At 40.2% G+C, this 20227-nt stretch overlaps 2 non-coding genes across 2 annotated transcripts; one reads left to right on the top strand and one right to left on the bottom strand.

The window, feature by feature from the left end:
- The first annotated feature begins 4021 nt into the window (after window positions 1–4021).
- TRNAI-AAU (transfer RNA isoleucine (anticodon AAU)) lies at window positions 4022–4095 on the top strand. The gene has a single exon. It is a non-coding gene; the product is annotated as a tRNA-Ile (tRNA).
- Window positions 4096–17918: 13823 nt separating this feature from the next.
- TRNAV-AAC (transfer RNA valine (anticodon AAC)) lies at window positions 17919–17991 on the bottom strand. The gene has a single exon. It is a non-coding gene; the product is annotated as a tRNA-Val (tRNA).
- Window positions 17992–20227: the final 2236 nt, after the last annotated feature.

The raw sequence follows: 20227 nt of genomic DNA, 5'->3' as shown, positions 1-20227 counted from the left end.
TGAAGAGGGGGGTGCTGGGGTACTGGAGTGTGTGCCCAGTAAGGGTAGCAAGAGTCAAATACCCTTCTATTCTGGGTCACTCATTTTTTTTTTCCTGGATCTATACTGCATACACACAAATTTCATTGTTGATTAATCTGTTTTTTATGTGATATATTTGACTCTTTTGCCCCAAATCAACAGATATGCATCACTATTCTTTTCCCTCTATTTAGCTAGAAGTGAGCTACATTTTATTTCCAACTGAAAAGTTTTCCATGGCAGGGCAGACCCTAGCAGTAAGACTTTTCCTCACGACTGAGAAATGATTTTGGTATCATGACAAGCCTTTCACACCAACATTATATATGTAGTTCATATAGTAAGTTTCCTTTGCCTTGTTAATGCAAAGGAATTAAATTAATATTAATCTAAATTAATCAAATAAGTGATTAAATTAATATTAAAGTAACTAATGGCTACTTTGATTGATTAAATTAATGTTTCTGACTATTACTGAAAGTTTAGTGATCTCGTTCTCTCTATTTTTCAAATTTAAACATGTTTCAACTCTCATTCCCAAAGAAAACAGATGGGGATGAACTTCATATGGCTATTTATTAGCCATGTGACCATGGTGAACTTACTTAAACACTCAATAATACCTATCCCTTAGGAATATGGGTAGCACAAAGTATCGAACATGACATACCATGGATATCTACTCTTTTTACTTTTCAGGGAGTGGGTTCCAGTGGTCTAATAATGCAGCAGTCGTCAACCTAGGGTAATTTTACCCTTGGAAACACAGGAAGGCCTTTTAGGAAATGCAAGATCCCAGGTTGCCTCAGGTGATCAGTTTCTTAATCATCAACCACCATATAGATTTTATTTAAAATTGACCTGTCCGAGAACACTCCTGGTATCAAGGTATGCCTTTCCCAATGGACTTCTAACACATTCCAAAAACAAAAATAAAACCATAACACAACAAAAACAACAACATCATGTTTCTCTCACTCTTCTCAGTGTAACCAAAGTTCATTAACTCAAAGTGCAACAAGCCCTGGGCTCCAACACAGGGACAATTAGAAAGGTTGGGGAAGAGTTAGGGAATTGAATTATTCTATTACTAATAGCTAGGTAACCATCCTTTAGCAAGTCAGGAAGTTTCCAATTATCGGCTTTAAACAAGTTAAAGAAGAATCTAGTCAAGTTATCAATAGGATAGAATGTGAAAAATAGTTATTAATCATGGATTACTATGTAATTTTTGGCAAATAATTCAGAAAGTGTTAAATAATTATGAGACATTGGTATAACTAAACTTGATCTATTTTCATTTATTTGTATACTAAAATATATTTTCTCAGCAGTTAAAAATTAGACATAAAATTAATGCTGCTACTTTACCTATCATGGCAATGTATACCTTTATCAATGATTATATGAAGTAGTTAATTGTGTCATTTAGATCAATATCCAATTATTTTTACCTTTAGATTTACTAATTTGTTTTTTACTAATTTACTAATTTGCAATTTACTAGTAAATTTACTAGTAAATTTGTAATTTACTAATTTGCAAATCTGTAATATTTCTATTGTTATGCTTGATTGTATACAAGTAATGGTTTTAGTGATAATTTATTGCTGAGGAATTCATAAAAATTAGAGCCTTATGCCATCTCCTAAATTAATTGTAATGTACATATATAATCTTTGTTGCAGGAAAGTAGGTTATAGAAAGCTAGAAATAATTTTAAGCATAAAATTATTTTATATTTTGATATACATCTGTGGGTAAGTGAACTTCAAGAAGAAAATAATGACAAAATTAAAGGCTATAAAATAAATGCTTGTCCATACATTTATTTTTCATAAATAATGATTGTATCAAATTATTCAAAGTTTACAATCTTCAATATATTCAAGAATGATCCAACAGTTTCATTTTTTAAATGTTAATAATTATAATAAAAGAAACACATCTAGGCCAGGCGTGGTGGCTCAAGTCTGTAATCCTAGCACTCTGTGAGGCCTAGGTGGGCAGATCGCTCAAGGTCAGGAGTTCGAAACCAGCCTGAGCAAGAGGAAGACCCCCTAAAAAAATTTTCTCTACTAAAAAATAGAAAGAAATTAATTGGCCAACTAAATATATATATATAATTAGCGGGACATGGTGGCACATGCCTGTAGTCACATGCCTGTAGTCCCAGCTACTCGGGAGGCTGAGGCAGGAGGATTGCTTAAGCCCAGGAGTTTGAGGTTGCTGTGAGCTAAGCTGATGCCACAGCACTCTAGCCTGGGCAACAGAATGAGACTCTGTCTCAAAAATAAAAAAAGAAAAAAGAAGAAGAAACGAGTCTGCTTTGTGTTAGGATAAAAATTAATTAGTCGTCAAAATGTGTGTGGGGAGGTATATAGTTTTTAAAAAAATGGGGAGGGCAGTGGATAAAAATATTAAGCCTAAGGGCTCAATATGGCTAAGGATAAATCGACTAAGTTCTGTTAATTCTTCAGGCTGTTTGTATTTTGTTTCTATTGAAAACAGCCTCCCAGCACAAGGTAAAGAGGACTCACTCAGATCGCATATCCCAACACCGCTGTCCCTCAAATGCTTTAAAGTTTGCGTAGCTACTAGGGGCGTCCCACAGCAGGGTATGAAGGCCTGCTTAGCGTTATCCTTTTTGCTCTCAAAATGGAAATCTGAGAAACTTGGAGGCGAACCGAAGATCTAGGGCGCTCGCGGGCGCCACTGTCACTCCAGAAATAGTCGGGGTCCCTCCTTGTACTCGAAATGGCCTTGGCCTGCGTGGTCACCACACTGGAGTTGAGCCTGACGTTGAGTTCTGGGAAATTGTTCAGGACAGGGCTGCCTCTCCAAGATCATGGCGAGGGCTCCACAGCTCAGACTTGTCTCCTCCGACACGCGCACACCTCGGTTTGCGTCGCCATCCTGCGTTCCCCGTCAGACAAGAGTCGGGCGCTGAGCAGGTGGAACTTGCGAACCCGTAGGCCGCCCGCCCGCGGCCGCGGAAAGTGAGTTCCGGAGCCAGAGGCTCGCCTGGTGGCGAAGAGACGCGGAAGCTCAGCTGAGAAGGAAGCCGGTGGCGGTGAGCTGCTAGAGCGGCGGGAAATGGGAGGGAGGGGACCGCACAAAGAGTTTGTTTGTTTTGACAATGGTGGTTTCCGAGCTGTTACTGAAGGCTATCTTTCTTCACCGTCCTCCTACTCCACCACCAAGGGAGAGGTGAATTGATTTCTGTTGAAAATAATTTTTTTTGTAAACAAGGAAAACATTCAGACTCCTGAATTCTTCCGGCTGACATCTGGAGAATCCTTCAGCTGCATTTGGAAGACCCGCACGCCAGGTAATCCGCAGGAATGACCTCCGCACACCCTCCCCGTTAGTTAGGTTCAGTGATCGGGCTGCCGACCGTGCTGCGCGGCGCCGAGGCACCCGAGGGATGAAGAACACGGCAGCACATTCTAGCCCTCAAGAAGAGGAAGGAGGAACACAATCGGCTAACTGTAATGACGCGAGTGGAACAACGGACGACCCGCCGGGCGTTCCGAGGGGAGCAGAGAAGGGGCGTCTCCCGGTCCTTACGACCGACCGCAGGGCTGTGCGGAGAGGACTCCTCTCGCCGCGAGCCGGGACCGACCCACCAGCTATCGCGGGTCGGTTTCTTAATCGAACCATTCAGACGCACAGATCACATCGATCCTTCCGAGGGTCAGAAGAAGGAAGCCTGGCTCGTGAATGTTTCTCAGGGAGGAATAGGCGAGTTTGAGAAATTTTTATTTTTCACTGGAGAGGCGAAGTTCCTTTCTCCTGGGGGTAGGGTTTTCGCCTTGTCTTTTTTAGTTTCTTCCCGCAGAAGTGTGGTAAGGGAAAATGGAAAGCATAAAAAGAAACTTGAAGAAACACTATTACTTTGTCGTGATTAAAAATATCTAAATGGAAAAAGTCTCTTTGGAAGACAATAACCAAAAAACTTGTGCTTTTTTAAAATTAAAAGAAAAAGTGCCCTTAGGGTGGCCGGTTAGCTCAGTTGGTTAGAGCGTGGTGCTAATAACGCCAAGGTCGCGGGTTCGATCCCCGTACGGGCCAAAGAAAAGCAGAAGTCTTTTCTGCTTTTTTTTTTTTTTTTTTTCCTTTTTGCCTCAGTCACTTCACACCCAATATACAATGGAACAACAGCCCCTTCCACTTAAAGGCGGAGTTAAATGTTGATTTCATTTCTTAATCCTTAGTGGTGACACCTCCCATTCTGTCCCTGCCCCCTCCAAAGGAGATGGGAAAAGAAAAAGAAACCTCTGGAATAAATAGAATGAAATAAGGTAGAACTTTTAGTGAAGAAAATCAGGGTACTAGAGTTGGGGTGGCATTTGGTGTGGATGTGCGTCCCACAGCCGCTGTCCTAGCTCCACTTTTTCATTGTCCCTTACTCAGAGTTTAGCCTACGGAGAGTCTCGAGTCTCGGTGTGGCTGTCACATGCTTCCTCTACCTGGTCTCCTCGTCCCATGCGCTGCCTTTTCAACACTGTTGAAATTGATATATATTTATGTATATTTTGTTGTTGTTGTTGAGGTAATCACAATTGGACACAATGCATATTTTCCTTTCCCTTTTATTTTTCTCTTTTAAACTATCAGTCGGCTTCCATGAGAGTATTTGTCCATGAGGACAGAATTTTTTCTTCTTTATTCTAGATCTTCAGGACTCAACAGTTCTGAAGACAGAGTACGCATTTGGTAAATATTTGTGGAGTGACTGTACGAAGAGTCGTCATCAGAGTGTGCTTTCAAATTTTGGGATTTTGTTTGCCGAACCTATTATTATAATACACATATATGAGGAACCAAAGCCTGCCAAGGCCACCATTTACAGCAAAACAATGTGGTTGTAAAGGTCATACATATCATTTTATAGAATACACAGAATTGCCAATGTGAAAAATAAATGACAAATATAATCCCAGCAGAAGGTGAAATTTAGACATTTCAGATTTGTCAAAGTGGCCTTTTCCAAGGATGATGAAACCACCGCTCAATACTTAAAAAGTAAAGTTAAAGCTCATTTAAGGGAGAGCTATATTTGTACAGCATATAGTGCCTTTGAAGAGAATGGATGGCTGATCTTTTTTTTGGTTAGGTTGATATAATCTGTGGGAGACTGGTTACTTGGGAGAGACTGCCAGTGTTTGGATGGCACTTACAGGTGTGTTTATTGAAGTAAGTCCATCCTTGATTGAGTCCTTGGGCGGACACTGGTTATTTTGCAAAAGTGTGCTCACAAAAGCAATTGTAATTGATTGATTGAATTGGTTTAAAACCGGTTCTAGTGGTTACTTGCTATGGCTATAGAACAATCTCTTTTCCTAAGTTTGTGGTTACTTTATGTTCTCAGCATTTTAATTTTTCCTCAAAGCAAAATTACACTAAAAATTTTGTTTTTATTTATTTTTGGAGATAGGCTTTGGCTCTGTTGTCTAGGATATAGTACTGTGGCGTCATCATACATAGCTCACTATAACTTCAAACTCCTGGGCTCTAGCACATAGGTCACTACAACCTTAAATTCCTGGGCTCTAGCGATCTCCTGCCTCAGCCCCCTGAGTAGCTGAGACTACAGATATGTGCCACCACATCCAGCTAATTTTTAAATTTTTGTAGAGGCAGGGGTCTCACTATGTTGTTCAGGCTGGTCTTGAACTCCTGGTCTCAACAGATCCTCACACCTTGGCTATGCCAAAGTGCTAGGATAGCAGGCATTGAGCCACTGCACCAAGCTGAAAATTTGTTTCTAATATCTAAGTAAGGTGTAATAAAAGTATCAGTCTCAATACATTTTAGATACCTTCTGCCCAGAAATAGCTACTCTCCCAGCAAAACAGGCCCCAAGGCAGGATAGTTGCAAGGGATTTGGAAATAATAGGAAATGAAGAAATAATATAGATGGAGAAATGATTGAGACAAGGACAAAGTGCAGTTTAAATTATAGGGGAGTTACAGGTCCTCCAGCATTCCCGTGGGCTGTGAGCACCCCCACAACTGAAATTCCACATCAGTATTTATTTTTACAGCAAATCGTTGTCTTTTGTTAGAGAATTATGTGTACAGCTCATTTTTGAGGTTTCCAGGAGAAACTTGCCTAATTCTGTCTACAATAATAGATGGTTACAAAATTTTTCTAAGATAATCATGTTAAGCCCTAAGTTAGAAACAGACCTAGCTGAGTACACAAATTAAAGATAAAATGTATAAAATGAGAACACTGAGTCTGTGTACTACTCTAATCTACTTCTTCTAAACACAAAGACATGTAGTCAGGAGTGAAGCAGGAATAGCCTTGAAGTCTAAGATAGTTCCAGCTTCACATTATGTGCTAGGCAGGCATTTTTTTTCTTTTATTTCGGCATATTATGGGGGTACAGATCTTAAGGTTTGAATAAATGCCCATTTCCCCCCTCCCCCCACAAGTCTGAGTCTCCAGCATGACTATCTCCCAGATGGTGCACATCTCACTCATTATATATGTATATACCCTCCCCCCTCCCCCTGCCCAATACCCTATTACTGCAGTACCTATGTGACCACGTAGGTGCTGTTCAGTTAATACCAATTTGCTGGTGAGTATATGTGGTGCTTGTTTTTCCATTCTTGGGAAACTTCACTTAATAGTATGGGTTCCAGCTCTAACCAGGAAAATTTAAGATGTGCTATATCACCATTGTTACTTAGAGCTGAATAGTACTCCATGGTATACATATAGCACATTTTATTAATCCATTCTTGGATTGATGGGCACTTGGGCTGTTTCCACAGCCTTGAAATTATGAATTGTGCTGCTATAAACATTCGAGTGCAGGTGTCTTTTTTGTAAAGTGTCATTGGATCGTTTGGATAGATGCCCAGCAATGGGATTGCTGGATCAAATGGTAGATTCACTTGTATCGCTTTAAGGTATCTCCATATTGCTTTCCACAGAGGTTGAACTAATTTGCAGTCCCACTAGCAGTGTAGGAGTATAGAATTTTTTAATTTCCATCTTGATTTCTTCATTTATGAAGTAATCATTTAGTAGGAGGTTGTTTAATTTCCATGTTTTTGTGTAGAAATGTGAGTTTCTGTTACGGTTGATTTTTACTTTTATTCCACTGTGATCTGAGAAGATACATGGTATGATTTCTATTTTTTTAAATTTCTTGAGGTTTACTTTGTGTCCTGGGATATGGTCAATCTTAGAGATGTCCCGTGAGCTGATGAGAAGAACGTATAGTCAGTGGATTTTGGGTAGAATGTTCTGTAAATGTCAGTCAGACCCAATTGTTCTAGAGTTTTGTTTAAGTCCATTATTTCTTTATTAATTTTCTGTTTGGAGGATCTGTCTCGTGCCGTCAGTGGGGTGTTGAAATCTCTGGTGATTATGGAGTTGCTATTAATCCATTTGCTTAGGTCCAGTAAAGTTTGCTTTATGAATCTGGGTGCACCTAAGTTGGGGTGCATATATATTTAAAATTGTTATCTCTTATTGTTGAAGTGTGCCCTTCACCATTATATAATGACCCTCTTTGTCTTTCACTACTTTTGTTGGTTTAAAAACTAAATCGTCTGAAATTAGAACTGCCACACCAGCCTTCTTTTGGCTTCCACTTGCTTGGAATACTGATCTCCACCCTTTTACTTTTAGTCTATATGCATCCTTGCAGGTTAGATGTGTTTCCTGAAGACAGCATATACTTGGCCTGTATTTTCTTATCCATTCAGCCAGCCTATGTCTCTTGAGTGGAGAGTTTAAGCCATTCACATTAATTGAGAGAACTGATAGGTAAGGTAGATTACTGTTCATTCTGTTGGGTTGGATGTTGTTGCTTTGATTTCTGTCTTGAGCCATTGTACTATCTGGCCTTTAATCTTTGGGTTTTGGTTGTTTTTATATTCGTGAGTTTTTATTATGGTTTTCCGTGCGTAACACTGTTTTGAGTACTTCTTGTAGGGCTGGTCTTGTCTTGGTGAATTCTCTGAGACTTTGCTTGTCTGAGAATGTCTTTATTTCTCCTTCATATATGAAGCTTAGTTTTGCAGGGAAAAAGATTCTAGGGTGGGCATTGTTTTGTTTCAGAAGAGTGAGAATGGGGCCCCAGTCTCTCCTTGCTTGTAAAGTCTCATTAGAGAAATCTGGTGTTATTCGAATTGGCTTTCCCTTGTATGTCACTTGCTTCTTTCGTCTTACAGGTCTTAGAAGGGCCTCTTTAGTTGATATTTTGGTCAGTCTGATGACTGCATGTCGTGACATCTTCCTGTTTGCTTTGAATCTCCCAGGGGTCCTCTGAGCTTCTTGAACTTGTATATCGAGATTTTGAGCAAGGCCTGGGATATTTTCCTCTATTATATCTTCAAATAGCTTGTCCAACCCTTGGGTGTTGTCCTCTTCCCCTTCTGGTAACCCTATGACCCTCACATTAGGTTTCTTCACATAATCCCACATCTCTTGTAGGCTTTGCTCTTTTCTCTTGTTTCTCTGCTCTATCTCTGTGATGGTTTTATTTAGTTGGAGGGTGTTATCTTCAATCTCTGAGATTCTTTCTTCTGTTTGATCTACCCTGTTCTTCAGACTTTCCACTGTATTTTGTAGTTGCCTGAATTGATTCTTCATTTCCAGGAGTTCGGTTAAACTTTTCTTCATTGTGTCCATTTCTTTTTCCAGATCCTGGAGGCTTTTTGTGGTTTCTTTGTGTTGGTTATTGAGTTGTTGTTGCAGCTCAGTGAGTGTTCTTATGATCCACATATGAAATTCCTCTTCTGTCATTTTGGTTGCCTGATTTGGGTTGGTGTCCATTTCTAGGGGGCTGGTGCTCCTCTTTGGAGGTGTGTTTTCTGTTTGGTTCTTCATATTTCCTGAGTTCTTTCACTGATTTCTTCCCATGTCGATCAGTTGTTGTTTCTTTCCTTTAGGTTATTGTTTGGGTATTCACACACCTTGTTTAGTTTCTGAGGCGTTAGGTGGTGTCTGTGGGTGAGATTGGACCACTCCCTGTATATTGAGTCAGTGGGTGCCGTGGAAAGGCTGTGCTAGATGCCGTCCATGTCAGTAGGTGGCATTTGCTTGGAGGAACAGGCTATGCTGTTGATTTTGTGTCCTGTTATCAGCTCTTGTTCTGGGCGGAACTGGGTTGGGTAAGCGTGCCCTCAGGCAGTTAGCAGGGGTCAAAGTTCTGTTCTCTGCTTCCAGGAAAAGCTGTCAGGGCAGGGCTGGAATGGTCCCGCTCAGCCAGAAAGTCTGCTTGTGGGGGTGGGGCTGTCTGAGACCCGCAGTCTGGAGCAGGCCTTGCTTCTTTCCACCCTCCCCAACTCCGCAGCTACTCCTAGGCCTCTGCCAGCAGGCCAGACCACATGCTACCAGGCCTCCCCGGATTGTGATGCCGGCAGGGAGGTTCCCTGCACAGAAACACTGCCTGGGCTGGGCGCACAGCCTCCCTTTGATTGGAGGGTTGCCCTCTAGGACGCTGATCTGCCCCTGGAGGCACACACACTTCAGCAGGCTGTTTACAAATATCCCTTCTGTGCCCCGGGGAATGCTAGACCTCGGTGCATGGGATCTGGTCTGCAGGTCCAACCTCTGGGACCCAGAGTTCAAACTGTATCCCCACCAGGGAGAGGAGTTCAGGTCCCAATTCACCCACAGGGAGCCCAAGCTGTGTCTGTGTCTCTCAGCCTCTGAGTCGGCACTGTTCTCCTGGGAACACCGTGCCAGCAGCACCTGGGAGGGGTGGTGGGTAGGGCACTCACAGTCTGAGTTCCCCTTAGTCAGCTGTAGGGTCCCAAAAGGGAAGGTCCCGTTCCCTGGTGATGCCTCCGGCTGGTGGCTGTATTGTCTCTCTGGGCAGCCGTGGGTAGGGTCGGCGGAGGGGAGGAGGAGGCAATATGGTGCCTGCCACGTGGCTCGGGTCTGTGCACATGGAGGTGCTCCGAGAGATTTGGGAGTTTGGTGCCGTGTCCGCTACAGGCTCACCGCTAGCTGGCGGTGGCCGTCTCTGGGCTGGTGTCCGCAGGTCTCTCCACCCGCTGGGAAGCCTACCAGCAGTCCCAAATGCAGGGGAGGGGAAAGGTGATTTATCCACCTACCCTTCCCGCTGGTCTCCAGGCTGGTCCGGCGGTCTCAGCTTCCAGTTCTCCTCCACAGCCTCCTCCCGTGGAGTCTCCCGGGGTCTCAGATACCCCTCCTTCCGGCCCTCGTCTGCTGTATGCTTGCCTTCTTGCTTCTTTTTTCTAATTTCTGCTAGAATCTGTCTTTTCTGCAGAGACACTCTTTCTGGCGGTGTTTCTTGTCTGCCATCTTGATCCTACCTAGGCAGGCATTTTAATCAGTTTCTCCACCAAGGACCCAAACCAAGCTTCTGCCTTGCAAAAAAGCTCAAGGCAATGGTCGATAGCAGAGAACTGTTGCTTTGCAAACGTCCTCTGACAGTGCCTCCCTTGTTGGAAGCAGCTTGTATTCTGTGAACTAACATGTCGACAGATTCCTTCAAGGCAAAGCCCTGCAATACTCCTAAAATCTATCTCGTCTCTTAGCCTATTTCCCAGCAACCTTCCTTAGCTTTCAGTTCAGTGATGGGATGAACAGCTGAGATGGAGTTAAGGACAAAGTGAGGATGGGTAAGGGTTAGGGATGTGGCCATAATCATGGTTTTGGGTGATGGTGGAGTTAGATAAAAACTGGAAGGTATGTTGAGCATATATAAATGGGTAATAAAGAAAATTATTTTAAAAAAAAAGAAAATTATTTTCACTTTTACCTTTTTGAATCAAATCAACCAGAAATAACTGGCTACATTCTGGTGGTTTTATTGAAATAATGATCCAATTCTTCCCATTCCCATGCTGTTTTTTGCATGACCTTATAGTACCCTTCCATTCTTTGTCTGAGCAGAACACTATGACTTTGGTCAATGAACTATTAGCAAACGTGACAAAAAAGATTGTAGAACAAGCCCTTTGCTTATTCTGCTTGCTTTTGGGGTTTTTTTGTTTAAATAGACTTCATTTTTTTAGAGTAGTTTTAAGTTCACAGCAGAATTGGGTCAAAGTGCAGAGAGTTCTCATACACACCCTGCCTTGTATCCCCCCCAAACTCCCCTTGACATGGCCTGATTACAGGATGGGGGATGAACACAGAACTTAAAATAACGACACAGATGCACACAGATGTGATAATGACTCGAGTGTCCTATACACTGGTCGCTTTATTTTTATACCCCCCAGACCCAAGGTTAGTTTTTTTGTATGTGAGCAACTGAGCATAGCAGTGATATCAGTCAATTCTGGAGTTGTATCATAAGGGAACAATGGTCTCATGTTTTTATACCTCAAACGGTTACTAAAGTTAAGGTGCTCAAAAGCCAAGGCCAAGATAGGCAACATAAAACAATGCAGCCATTTGAAATGCTTCTTGGTCTCAATCCCAGGTGGCGGCTCCTCGCTGGCCCCCACGGTTGTGCCTGTCTTAGGTCACCCCCCACTCGGGGAGTCTTACCCGTCATTGACTACCAACCATCAATCGGGGGCCAGTTCTTAGGAGAGTTCTTCTTGTTCTTGTTCTGATGGCCTTCAGACTCTCACCACGCGGCCCTCCATGTGGGAGTTGGGAGCATTTGCTTATGTGCAACAACTCAGGCCTCTTATCATGTTACAGGGCAGCAATTGTGTCTGAAGAAAATGCTGACTATTGCTGCGTTAGACAGCACATGTACATTACAGGCTATAGTGAATGATTAGTATAAGGCATAACACCAGAATCAGCCCCCAACACTCCTACTATCAACAAGCTGCACCAGTGCGGTACACTTGTTACAATTTGTGAACCTACATAGACACATCATTGTCACCTAAAATTGATAGTTCACATTAGGGTTCACTTTTTAAGTTATATAGTCTGTGAATTTGGAAAGATATATAATGCATGTATCCACTATTATAGTTTCATATAGAATAATTTCACTGCCTTAACAATACTCAGTGCTCTGCCTATTTATTCCTTCCTCCCCTAACCTCTGGCACCCGCCAATCTTTTTACCATCTCCATAATTTTGTGTCTTTTCTATATGTTATATAGTTAGAATCAGACAATATGCAGCCTTTTCAGATTTTCTTCTTTCATTTAGTAATATGCATCTATGTTTCCTCTATGTCTTTTTATGGCTTGATAGTGCACTATTTTTAGGGCAGAATAATATTCCATTGTCTGAATGTACCACAGTTTATTTGTACATTCACCTACCGAGGGACATTTTGACTATTTCCAAGTTTTGGCAATTATGAATAAATCTGCTATAAACATCTGTGTACAGGTTTTTGTGTGGACATAAGTTTTCAGCTCCTCTGGGTTAATACCAAGGAGTGTGATTGATGGATTATATGGTAAAAATGTGTTTAGTTTTATAAGGAACCACCACAGTGTCTGCCAAAGTGGCTGTACCATTTTTCATTCCCATCAGAAAGGCATGAGAGTTCCTGTTATTCCACATCCCTGCTAGCATTTGTTGTCAGTGTTTTGGATTTTTACCATTTTAATAGAATGTAGTGATGCCTTATTGTTGTTTTAAATTACAATACCCTAATGACCTATGATGTTGAACATTTTTCCTATGCTTATGTGCCATATGTACATCTTCTTTGGTGAGGTATCTGTTCAGATCTTTTGTCCATTTTTAAATTAAGTTGTTCATTTTATTATTGTTGAGTTTTAAGGATCTTTGTATATTTTGGATAACAGTACTTTATAGTATCTGAGTTTTAAAATATTTTCTTCCAGTCTGTGGCTTGTCTTCTCATTCTCTCGACAGAGTCTTTTGCAGAGCAGACATTTTTAACTTTAATAAAGTCTACTTTGTCAGTAATTTATTTCATGGATAATGCTTTCAGCATTGTATTTAAAAAGTCACCACCACACCCAAGTCCTCTAGATTTTTTCCCTATGTTATATTTTAGAGATTTTATAGTTTTGCTTTTACATTTAGGTCTATGATACATTTTGAGTTAATTTTTCTGAAGGGTATAGGGTCTGAATCTAGATTTATTTTTTTGCAGGTGGATATTAAGTTGTTCCAGCACCATTTGTTGAAAAGATTATCTTGCATCTATTGTATTGCCTTTCCTTCTTTGTCAAGGTCAATTGACTATATATGTGTCAGTCAATTTCTGGGCTCTATATTCTGTTCCACTGATACATTTGTCTTTTCTTTCACCAGTGCTATATACTACCTTGACTACTATAGCTTTATAGTAAGTATTAAAGTTGGATAGTGTCAGTTTTCTGACTTTGTTCTTCTAATTCTATATTTTGTTGACTGTTTGCCTCTCCATGTAAACTTTAGAGTAAATTTGTTAATATCCATGAAATAACTTGCTAGGATTTTGATTGGGATTGCATTGGATCTATAGATCAATTTGGGAAGAACTGACATCTTGACAATTTGAGTCTTCCTATTCATGAACATGGACTATCTCTTTATTTATTTAGTTGGTCTTTGATTTTTTTCATCAGACTTTTGTAGTTTTTCTCATATTGATCTTGTATATGTTTTGTTAAATTTATACCTAAGTGTTTGGGAGGTGCTAATGTAAATGCGTTCCTTAGCGAGCAGCTCTGTGCAAACCTGTGCTCAGAGTCTGAGAAAGCTGAGGTGCCAAAGAAAGAGGCTGACACATCCAATTTCTCAAAAAGAAACATTTAAGAGGGGCTTACAAAAGAAAGCATGTTCCAGGCAGCTGCAAGAGAAGATGGTGGTAGCTGGCCCCTACCCCACAGAGCTTCTACATTATAGGGAAGGAGTGTGGGGCAGTTGAAGTCAACCCTTAGGAAAAGGGAAGAATGCTATGTGAATATGCCTAACGGCAAGATTTATGGTAACAATAGATAAAGTAGGAGTCTTAGAGGCTAGCATCCAAGGTAGTTACTTTTAGCCTTCATGAAATGGTATTGTGTTTTTATTTTATTTACTTATTACTTTGGGATAGAGTCTCACTCTGTTGCCTGGGCTAGAGTGCTGTGGCATTAGCCTCCTAGCTCACAGCAACTTCAAATTTCTGGGTTCAAGTGATCCTCCTGCCTCAGCATCCTGAGTAGCTGGGATTACAGGCATGTTCCACCATGACCAGCTAAATTTTTTTCTATTTTTAGTTGTTTGGCTAATTTCTTTCTATTTATAGTAGAGACAGGGTGCTCAGGCTGGTCTTGAACTCCTGAGCTCAAATGATCCACCTGCCTCAGCCTCCCAGAGTCCTAGGATTACAGGTGTGAGCCACCACACCCGGCCGGTATTGTGTTTTTAATTCAAATTCCACTGTTCATTGCTGGTAAATAGCAAAATGATTCACTTTTGTATATCAACTTTGTATCCTGCAACCTTGCTACAATTGCTCATTAGCTCTAGTTTTTGTTTCTTGGGTTTTTTTGTTGTAGTTGTTTGTTTTTCTGCTTGCTTTTGCCCTTAGCCATTGCCAGAAGAACTTGCCTGGGTTTAGCATGCTGGATAATAAGAGATGTGTGGCCAGTGACTGATTATTATTCATCAGACAATAACTCAGAGTTAGCCCAGTTTGGACACAGTCTGGTCAATCCCAACCTATTCATAAACCACAGACTAGTATGCTAAATAGGTTCTAATTGTTTTAAGTTACTGAATTGAGGTGGTTTGTTAAGTAGTGACAATAAATAACTGATATGTATGTTAAAATAGCATTCATTCTACTCCAACAAAGTTTGCCTCTTTACTATTCTTTTTTTTATTTTTTTATTTTTTTGCAGAACTGTTCTCAAATCTCATTCTTTACTATTCTTATAATGCGCAAGGTAAACTTCACATCAGTATTTTTGTGGGCACTATTTCCTATGTCTGGAATGACTTTACCTAGATATCCCCATAGCTAATTCATTTCCTTTCTTCAGACTTTTGCATAAATATCACTAATATTCACTCTATTTAGAAACTGAAAATAAAAACTTAACCCTAATATCCATCCTTGATTAACTTTTCTCCTTGACATTTATTATCACATCATCTAGTATTTTATATAGACTTTACTTTTTTAAAAAAAGGTTCCATAACCCTGCCACTAGAAAGGAAAGACATTTCTATTTTGTTTATTGGTGTTATCCCAGTGTTATCCTCGTGCAGTAATGGACACATAGTATACATTCAATAAATATCTACCAAATGAATGAGTGATTAAATTCTTTGTCTAAAGAAAAGAAGACACATGCTTGAAGAGAAGATGGGAGAGAGGAGCAAACGTTACCTCAGGTCCGGCCCTCTAGATGTGTTGGGTCATTAGAACTGGAAAGGCACATTTCCCTTTTCTTTAAGTTCATAGGAGGACCTATTTGGTATTCATTCCCCCTCTCTCTTCCCTCCTTCCAATATTTGGGAGTTAGGTAGAGTCAGAGCCTAAATCGGGTGACCTTAGGAATAAGGTCACCTATATTTCAGCTAGAAGGCTCTCTTAATTTAGAAAGATCTATAGAAGGTCTACATTTTTTTGATTTCACTCAAGAGCAGTAGTTCGTTGATCTATATTCTAGCAAGTGGGGAATAATGTGAATTACTAAATCTTTCAGTGTCATCTTCTCTTTGGACCTATTATGTCTCTGTCTACTATCTGTTTTTTCTAGTTTCAATTTCCCTCCTAGAAATCCATGTGTACTACTTGTATAATGACTTGAATCTCTTTTGGGGCAGAGATTTTTATTGAAGACTAGCTCATAGGTATCCTCACAGATCACTTGCCAGCCCATGGTTTGACTGCCTTTGAGAGGTCTGGCCTAATTACACATGGCTTGAGGTTGAGCATCAGCATTACACCTTAGAGGATACAGCCACTTTCAAAGAGCATAGATCACTTTTGTGATAGCAGACTGAAGGTGAAGCAGTATTTATTAAATGACATCAATGACATGGTAAGCTAGTGGACTGCCAAGTCTGTTACTCCATAGTGGACGTCTCATGATTCCTTCTACCAACTTAAATTTTAGCATAGCTATTCTATTAATAGAATGAGTCTTCATGCATCTTTGTTTTGAAAAGGCAAAATAACAGAAACAAACATAAAATCAAGATCTACTGGTCACATGTTGCTATCACAAAACTTAGAAACATTCCACATTCTCCTTAAGGGACAGTAATTTTCTCATACTCCGATGAGTGAATTACTAATAACTTAAAGAGAGTTTTATCTGCATTGAGTTCAGCAATTTTCCCCTAATGGGTTATTCCCATGAAAATTCAAATATGCCATTTGACCCCTATCTTAAAAAAGCTTCTCTTGACTCATCATTTTCCTCTAGCTAGTGTCCCATTTTTCAGATAACTTTATAAAAACATCTCCTATAAAGTGTTACCCAAATTTACTATCTGCAGTTTCTCTCCTACCATTCTTTTTAAAATCTACTATCTTCAGGCTTTTTTTTTTTTTTTTTTTGCATTACCACTTAATGAAAACTTCTGGTCAAGACCACCAATGACCTCTACATGTCTAAGATCAATGATCACTCCCAAGTCCTTATTTGTCTTGACTTCTCAGGATCAATAGGCACACTATCCTCCTTAAAACATTTTCTTTGTTTGACTTACAAGACACTGCAGTCCTGATTGTCTTTCTACCTCTCTGGCTCCTCCTTCTAAATAGCCTTTGTTTCTCCTCTTCTCATCAGCCAGCTTTATGGTGGAATGTTTCAGGGGTTGGTCCTTGTATCTTTCTATATACACTCATTTATTTATTTTCACAACTTAAATAATGTCTATAGACCAGGTGCAGTGGCTCACACCTGTAATCCAAGCATACTGTCAGGCAGGGGCGGGATCAAGGCAGGACAAGCATGTTGTCAGCCCAAGGATCACTTGAGGTAAGGATTTCAAGACCAGCCTGAGCAAGAGTGAGACACCCCCCCCCTTCAATAAATAGAAAAAATTAAAAAATTAGCCGAGTGGGGCAGCCCACACCTGTAGTCTGAGGAAGGAGGATCGCTTGAGCCCAGGAGTTTGAGGTTGCAGTGAGCTATGATGAAGCCACTCCACTTTAGCCTAGGCAACAAAGGGAGACTGTCTCAAAAAAAATAAATAAAAAAAAAAAAAAGGGAGGGGGTTGGGAGATTCTTTAACTACCACTCACAAATTTGAATCTGCAGTCTAGACCACTTCATTAAAGTTCAGATTTGTATAATCAACTGATTCCTCAGCATTACACTGGGATGTTTGAGCATATCTAAAATTGAACTCCCAATTTTCCCCTAATAATCCTGCTATGTCCAGTCTTTCCCATTTCAGTTAATGGCAGCTCCATCCCTTCATTTCTCAGGAAAAAAACTTCGAAGCCATCACTGATTCTATTCTTTCACTCCTCACATCCATTTCTTTCTGAAATTCCTTTTGGTTCTACATTTAAAATATATCCAGACTGTACTTCTTACCACCTCGACTGCCACCATCCTGTCCAAACCTAACAGATCTCCTAGATTACATTTTTTTATCACTACAAAATTTTCTCCACAGAGCTGGCAGAAAGACCTTTTAAAAATTTAAGTCCCTTGTAATCAATTCACTGCTTGAAACCTAACATCTCATTTTATCAGAGTAAAGGCCAACCTCCTTTAAAAGTGGCCTCCATTCTGTTACCTCTCTGCATACTCCTACTACTCTCGATTGGGCTCACTCTGCTGCAGTTAACAATTGACTCCTTGATCCTCCGTGCAAACAGCAACCACACTTCTGCCTCAGGGCTGTTCACTCTGTTCCTGACCCAACAGAAGTACTGCACCTTTTCTACCGTCGGCCAAGCACAGCCAAGTGCAGTATTTCCAAAGTCATTCAGTGGAAGGGATGTGACATGAACACAAGTGAAGGCAAGGTGAGGTTTGAAAAATGAAGCCTCAGCTCTGTTTCCGCCCGGTTTCGAACCGGGGACCTTTCGCGTGTTAGGCGAACGTGATAACCACTACACTACGGAAACCCGCTTGCCTTGCTCTTGTTACATTTATAAATTAGTTAAAATGAACCTTAAATTTATGCTGTCCTTTAGATTTTTTTTTCACCCACAGAGCGGCAATTTCCCTATACTATCCTATTTTTATTTAATAGAATCAATAGCTTCAAAACCCAATAACTCATAGTCAAATAAATACTACTCTTGCAGCCCCACTTTCTTCACAAGCACCACACAAGGAAATCGCAAGCAGTCTTCTGAGAAATTTTATATCAAGAAATTTCATGGTATGTTGTATGCTTATTTCTAGGCTCGCATACGAAAAATTAGGCAGGATGTCGACTTGAGAGTTTTTCTCTTTATTCTAGCAGCCTATCAGGAACTTGGTAGTGAGATTCATTCAAACTCCCACTTAACACCTAGAGGAGACATTTTCTTGAGGTTTGAAACAAAAGACAGAGGCAGTGTTCACGCAAAGGCGAATAACAAGAAATATACACCTGAGTTTAGGGAAGTTTAAAATCATGACAGAAAAACTTTATTCGCTAGGGCCAATTTACCAGTGAGCAAATATCTATACTCTCCATATGCTCATTGTTAATAAATGTGTGTGTGCATATATATATATACACACACACATACATGACTATGTATATATGCTTCTAACTCTATGCGTATTTTTTGCCATTTCATGTATCAGTATTGGCAGCTTCCTTGTCCATAATTGTCTCATACATAGCATAGTGAAAAATATCCAGATCAAATTTTACTGATCCTGAAGAAGAGTTGATAAAAGGTTCTGCTATGTAAAGATTTTCATTGAAGAAAGGCATATTTAATCAGCAACTACTATTTGCTAGGAACTAAAACTAGTATGAACTGGTTCCATAAGTAAACGGCTATTTCATTTGTTGTGTTCACTGCTTATTCCCAGCTACTTAACAGGCCCTGGCTTATAATAGAGATTCAATTAATACCCCTTGAATGAATGAATACATAAGAAGCAGGTAAAAATCAAGAGTTCAGTTTTGAACATCTAAACTTAACCTTTCCCCTATACATTCTAACTGATGAGCCTTTCAAACTTGTGCCAAGGAAGAGGCATATAAGGTTACTTAGCACTTAAAATAACCTCTTTATCTGAGCTTGTGATGAGACTGTCCATGGATCTGTTGACTGTAGCTTATTTGTTGTTTGTCTTCCACTGTTTCTAGCATTTTACCTGTCCTCCTCAGCAGTGGCATTGTACCTTAGTGCAGTGGTTGTCACTTGTGTGTTATATGCAGAATGACCTAGTTTGGGTGCAGATATCTTTATAATAGAAAGTCTTTGTCCTCCTCCTCCTCCTCCTCCTCCTCTACCAAGGAGTTGTTTTACAATTTTTCCTATCTAGATACCTGTGACAGTGGACTATAGGGTTCCGGAGTCTGGCTGGCATTCTCTCATTTTCTTCTGGCTACAATAAGGGACCCCCTAAAACCATTTCAACAAAGCCTGAGTGCCAGTAATTGCTAAACATTCTCTTGGAATACAGAACAAATAGCTGACTTCTGGGACTATTGTGGAAGTGATGGAAATGTGGAATGCTGCTAGCTTCAGCCAATAAAGAAAAGACCAGGGATATAGATGGCATGAGCAAACCTTGAGTTCAGCACCATAGAGGCAAATTAATGCTCAGAAATAGAGGATAGTCCCATTTGTGTCTTCCTAAGGTAGCTCATATAGGTTCTTTTTTAAAACTCTATATTCTGAAAAGTTGGAGCAGTAGGGGAGAGAATACAGTGGTAATTGAGCCAGTATTTGTCAGAAGTTAGAGTGATTAGAAATAACAAGAAGCTTACAGATGAGGTTTGATTATGTCTTAGATGTGATATGTGTCCCTTCAGTTTAACCTCATTAGATTGAAATGGTGAGTCATGACATGAGGCAGGAAAATTTGACATAAAAATAAATTTCTAGTCTTTTTAGTATTTTGATCCCAGTATAAATGGTGGTTCCCTGTCACCACCCACTATTTTACTAATCTTTGGGTTCCACAGTGATGAAAAATTATAGTCAGTCAGAGATAGATCTAATTATAATGGTGGCAAATTAAGGACAGCATTTGTTTTCTCTCTATTCTAAGCTACACTATACAGTGCATTATGGATATTTAAAGGCATAAATACACAAATACAAAAAGTCCAGAAAGTGGAGAGCAGCAGCAAGATTTTGAAGGCCGGAGAGCAGAATAATTAATGTTAACAGAGGGAAAAAGCTTATT

The sequence above is a fragment of the Microcebus murinus genome, chromosome 15, assembly GCF_040939455.1.
Source record: "Microcebus murinus isolate Inina chromosome 15, M.murinus_Inina_mat1.0, whole genome shotgun sequence".
In the NCBI taxonomy this organism is placed as follows: domain Eukaryota; kingdom Metazoa; phylum Chordata; class Mammalia; order Primates; family Cheirogaleidae; genus Microcebus; species Microcebus murinus.
This window is presented reverse-complemented; position numbering and strand designations above follow the sequence as displayed.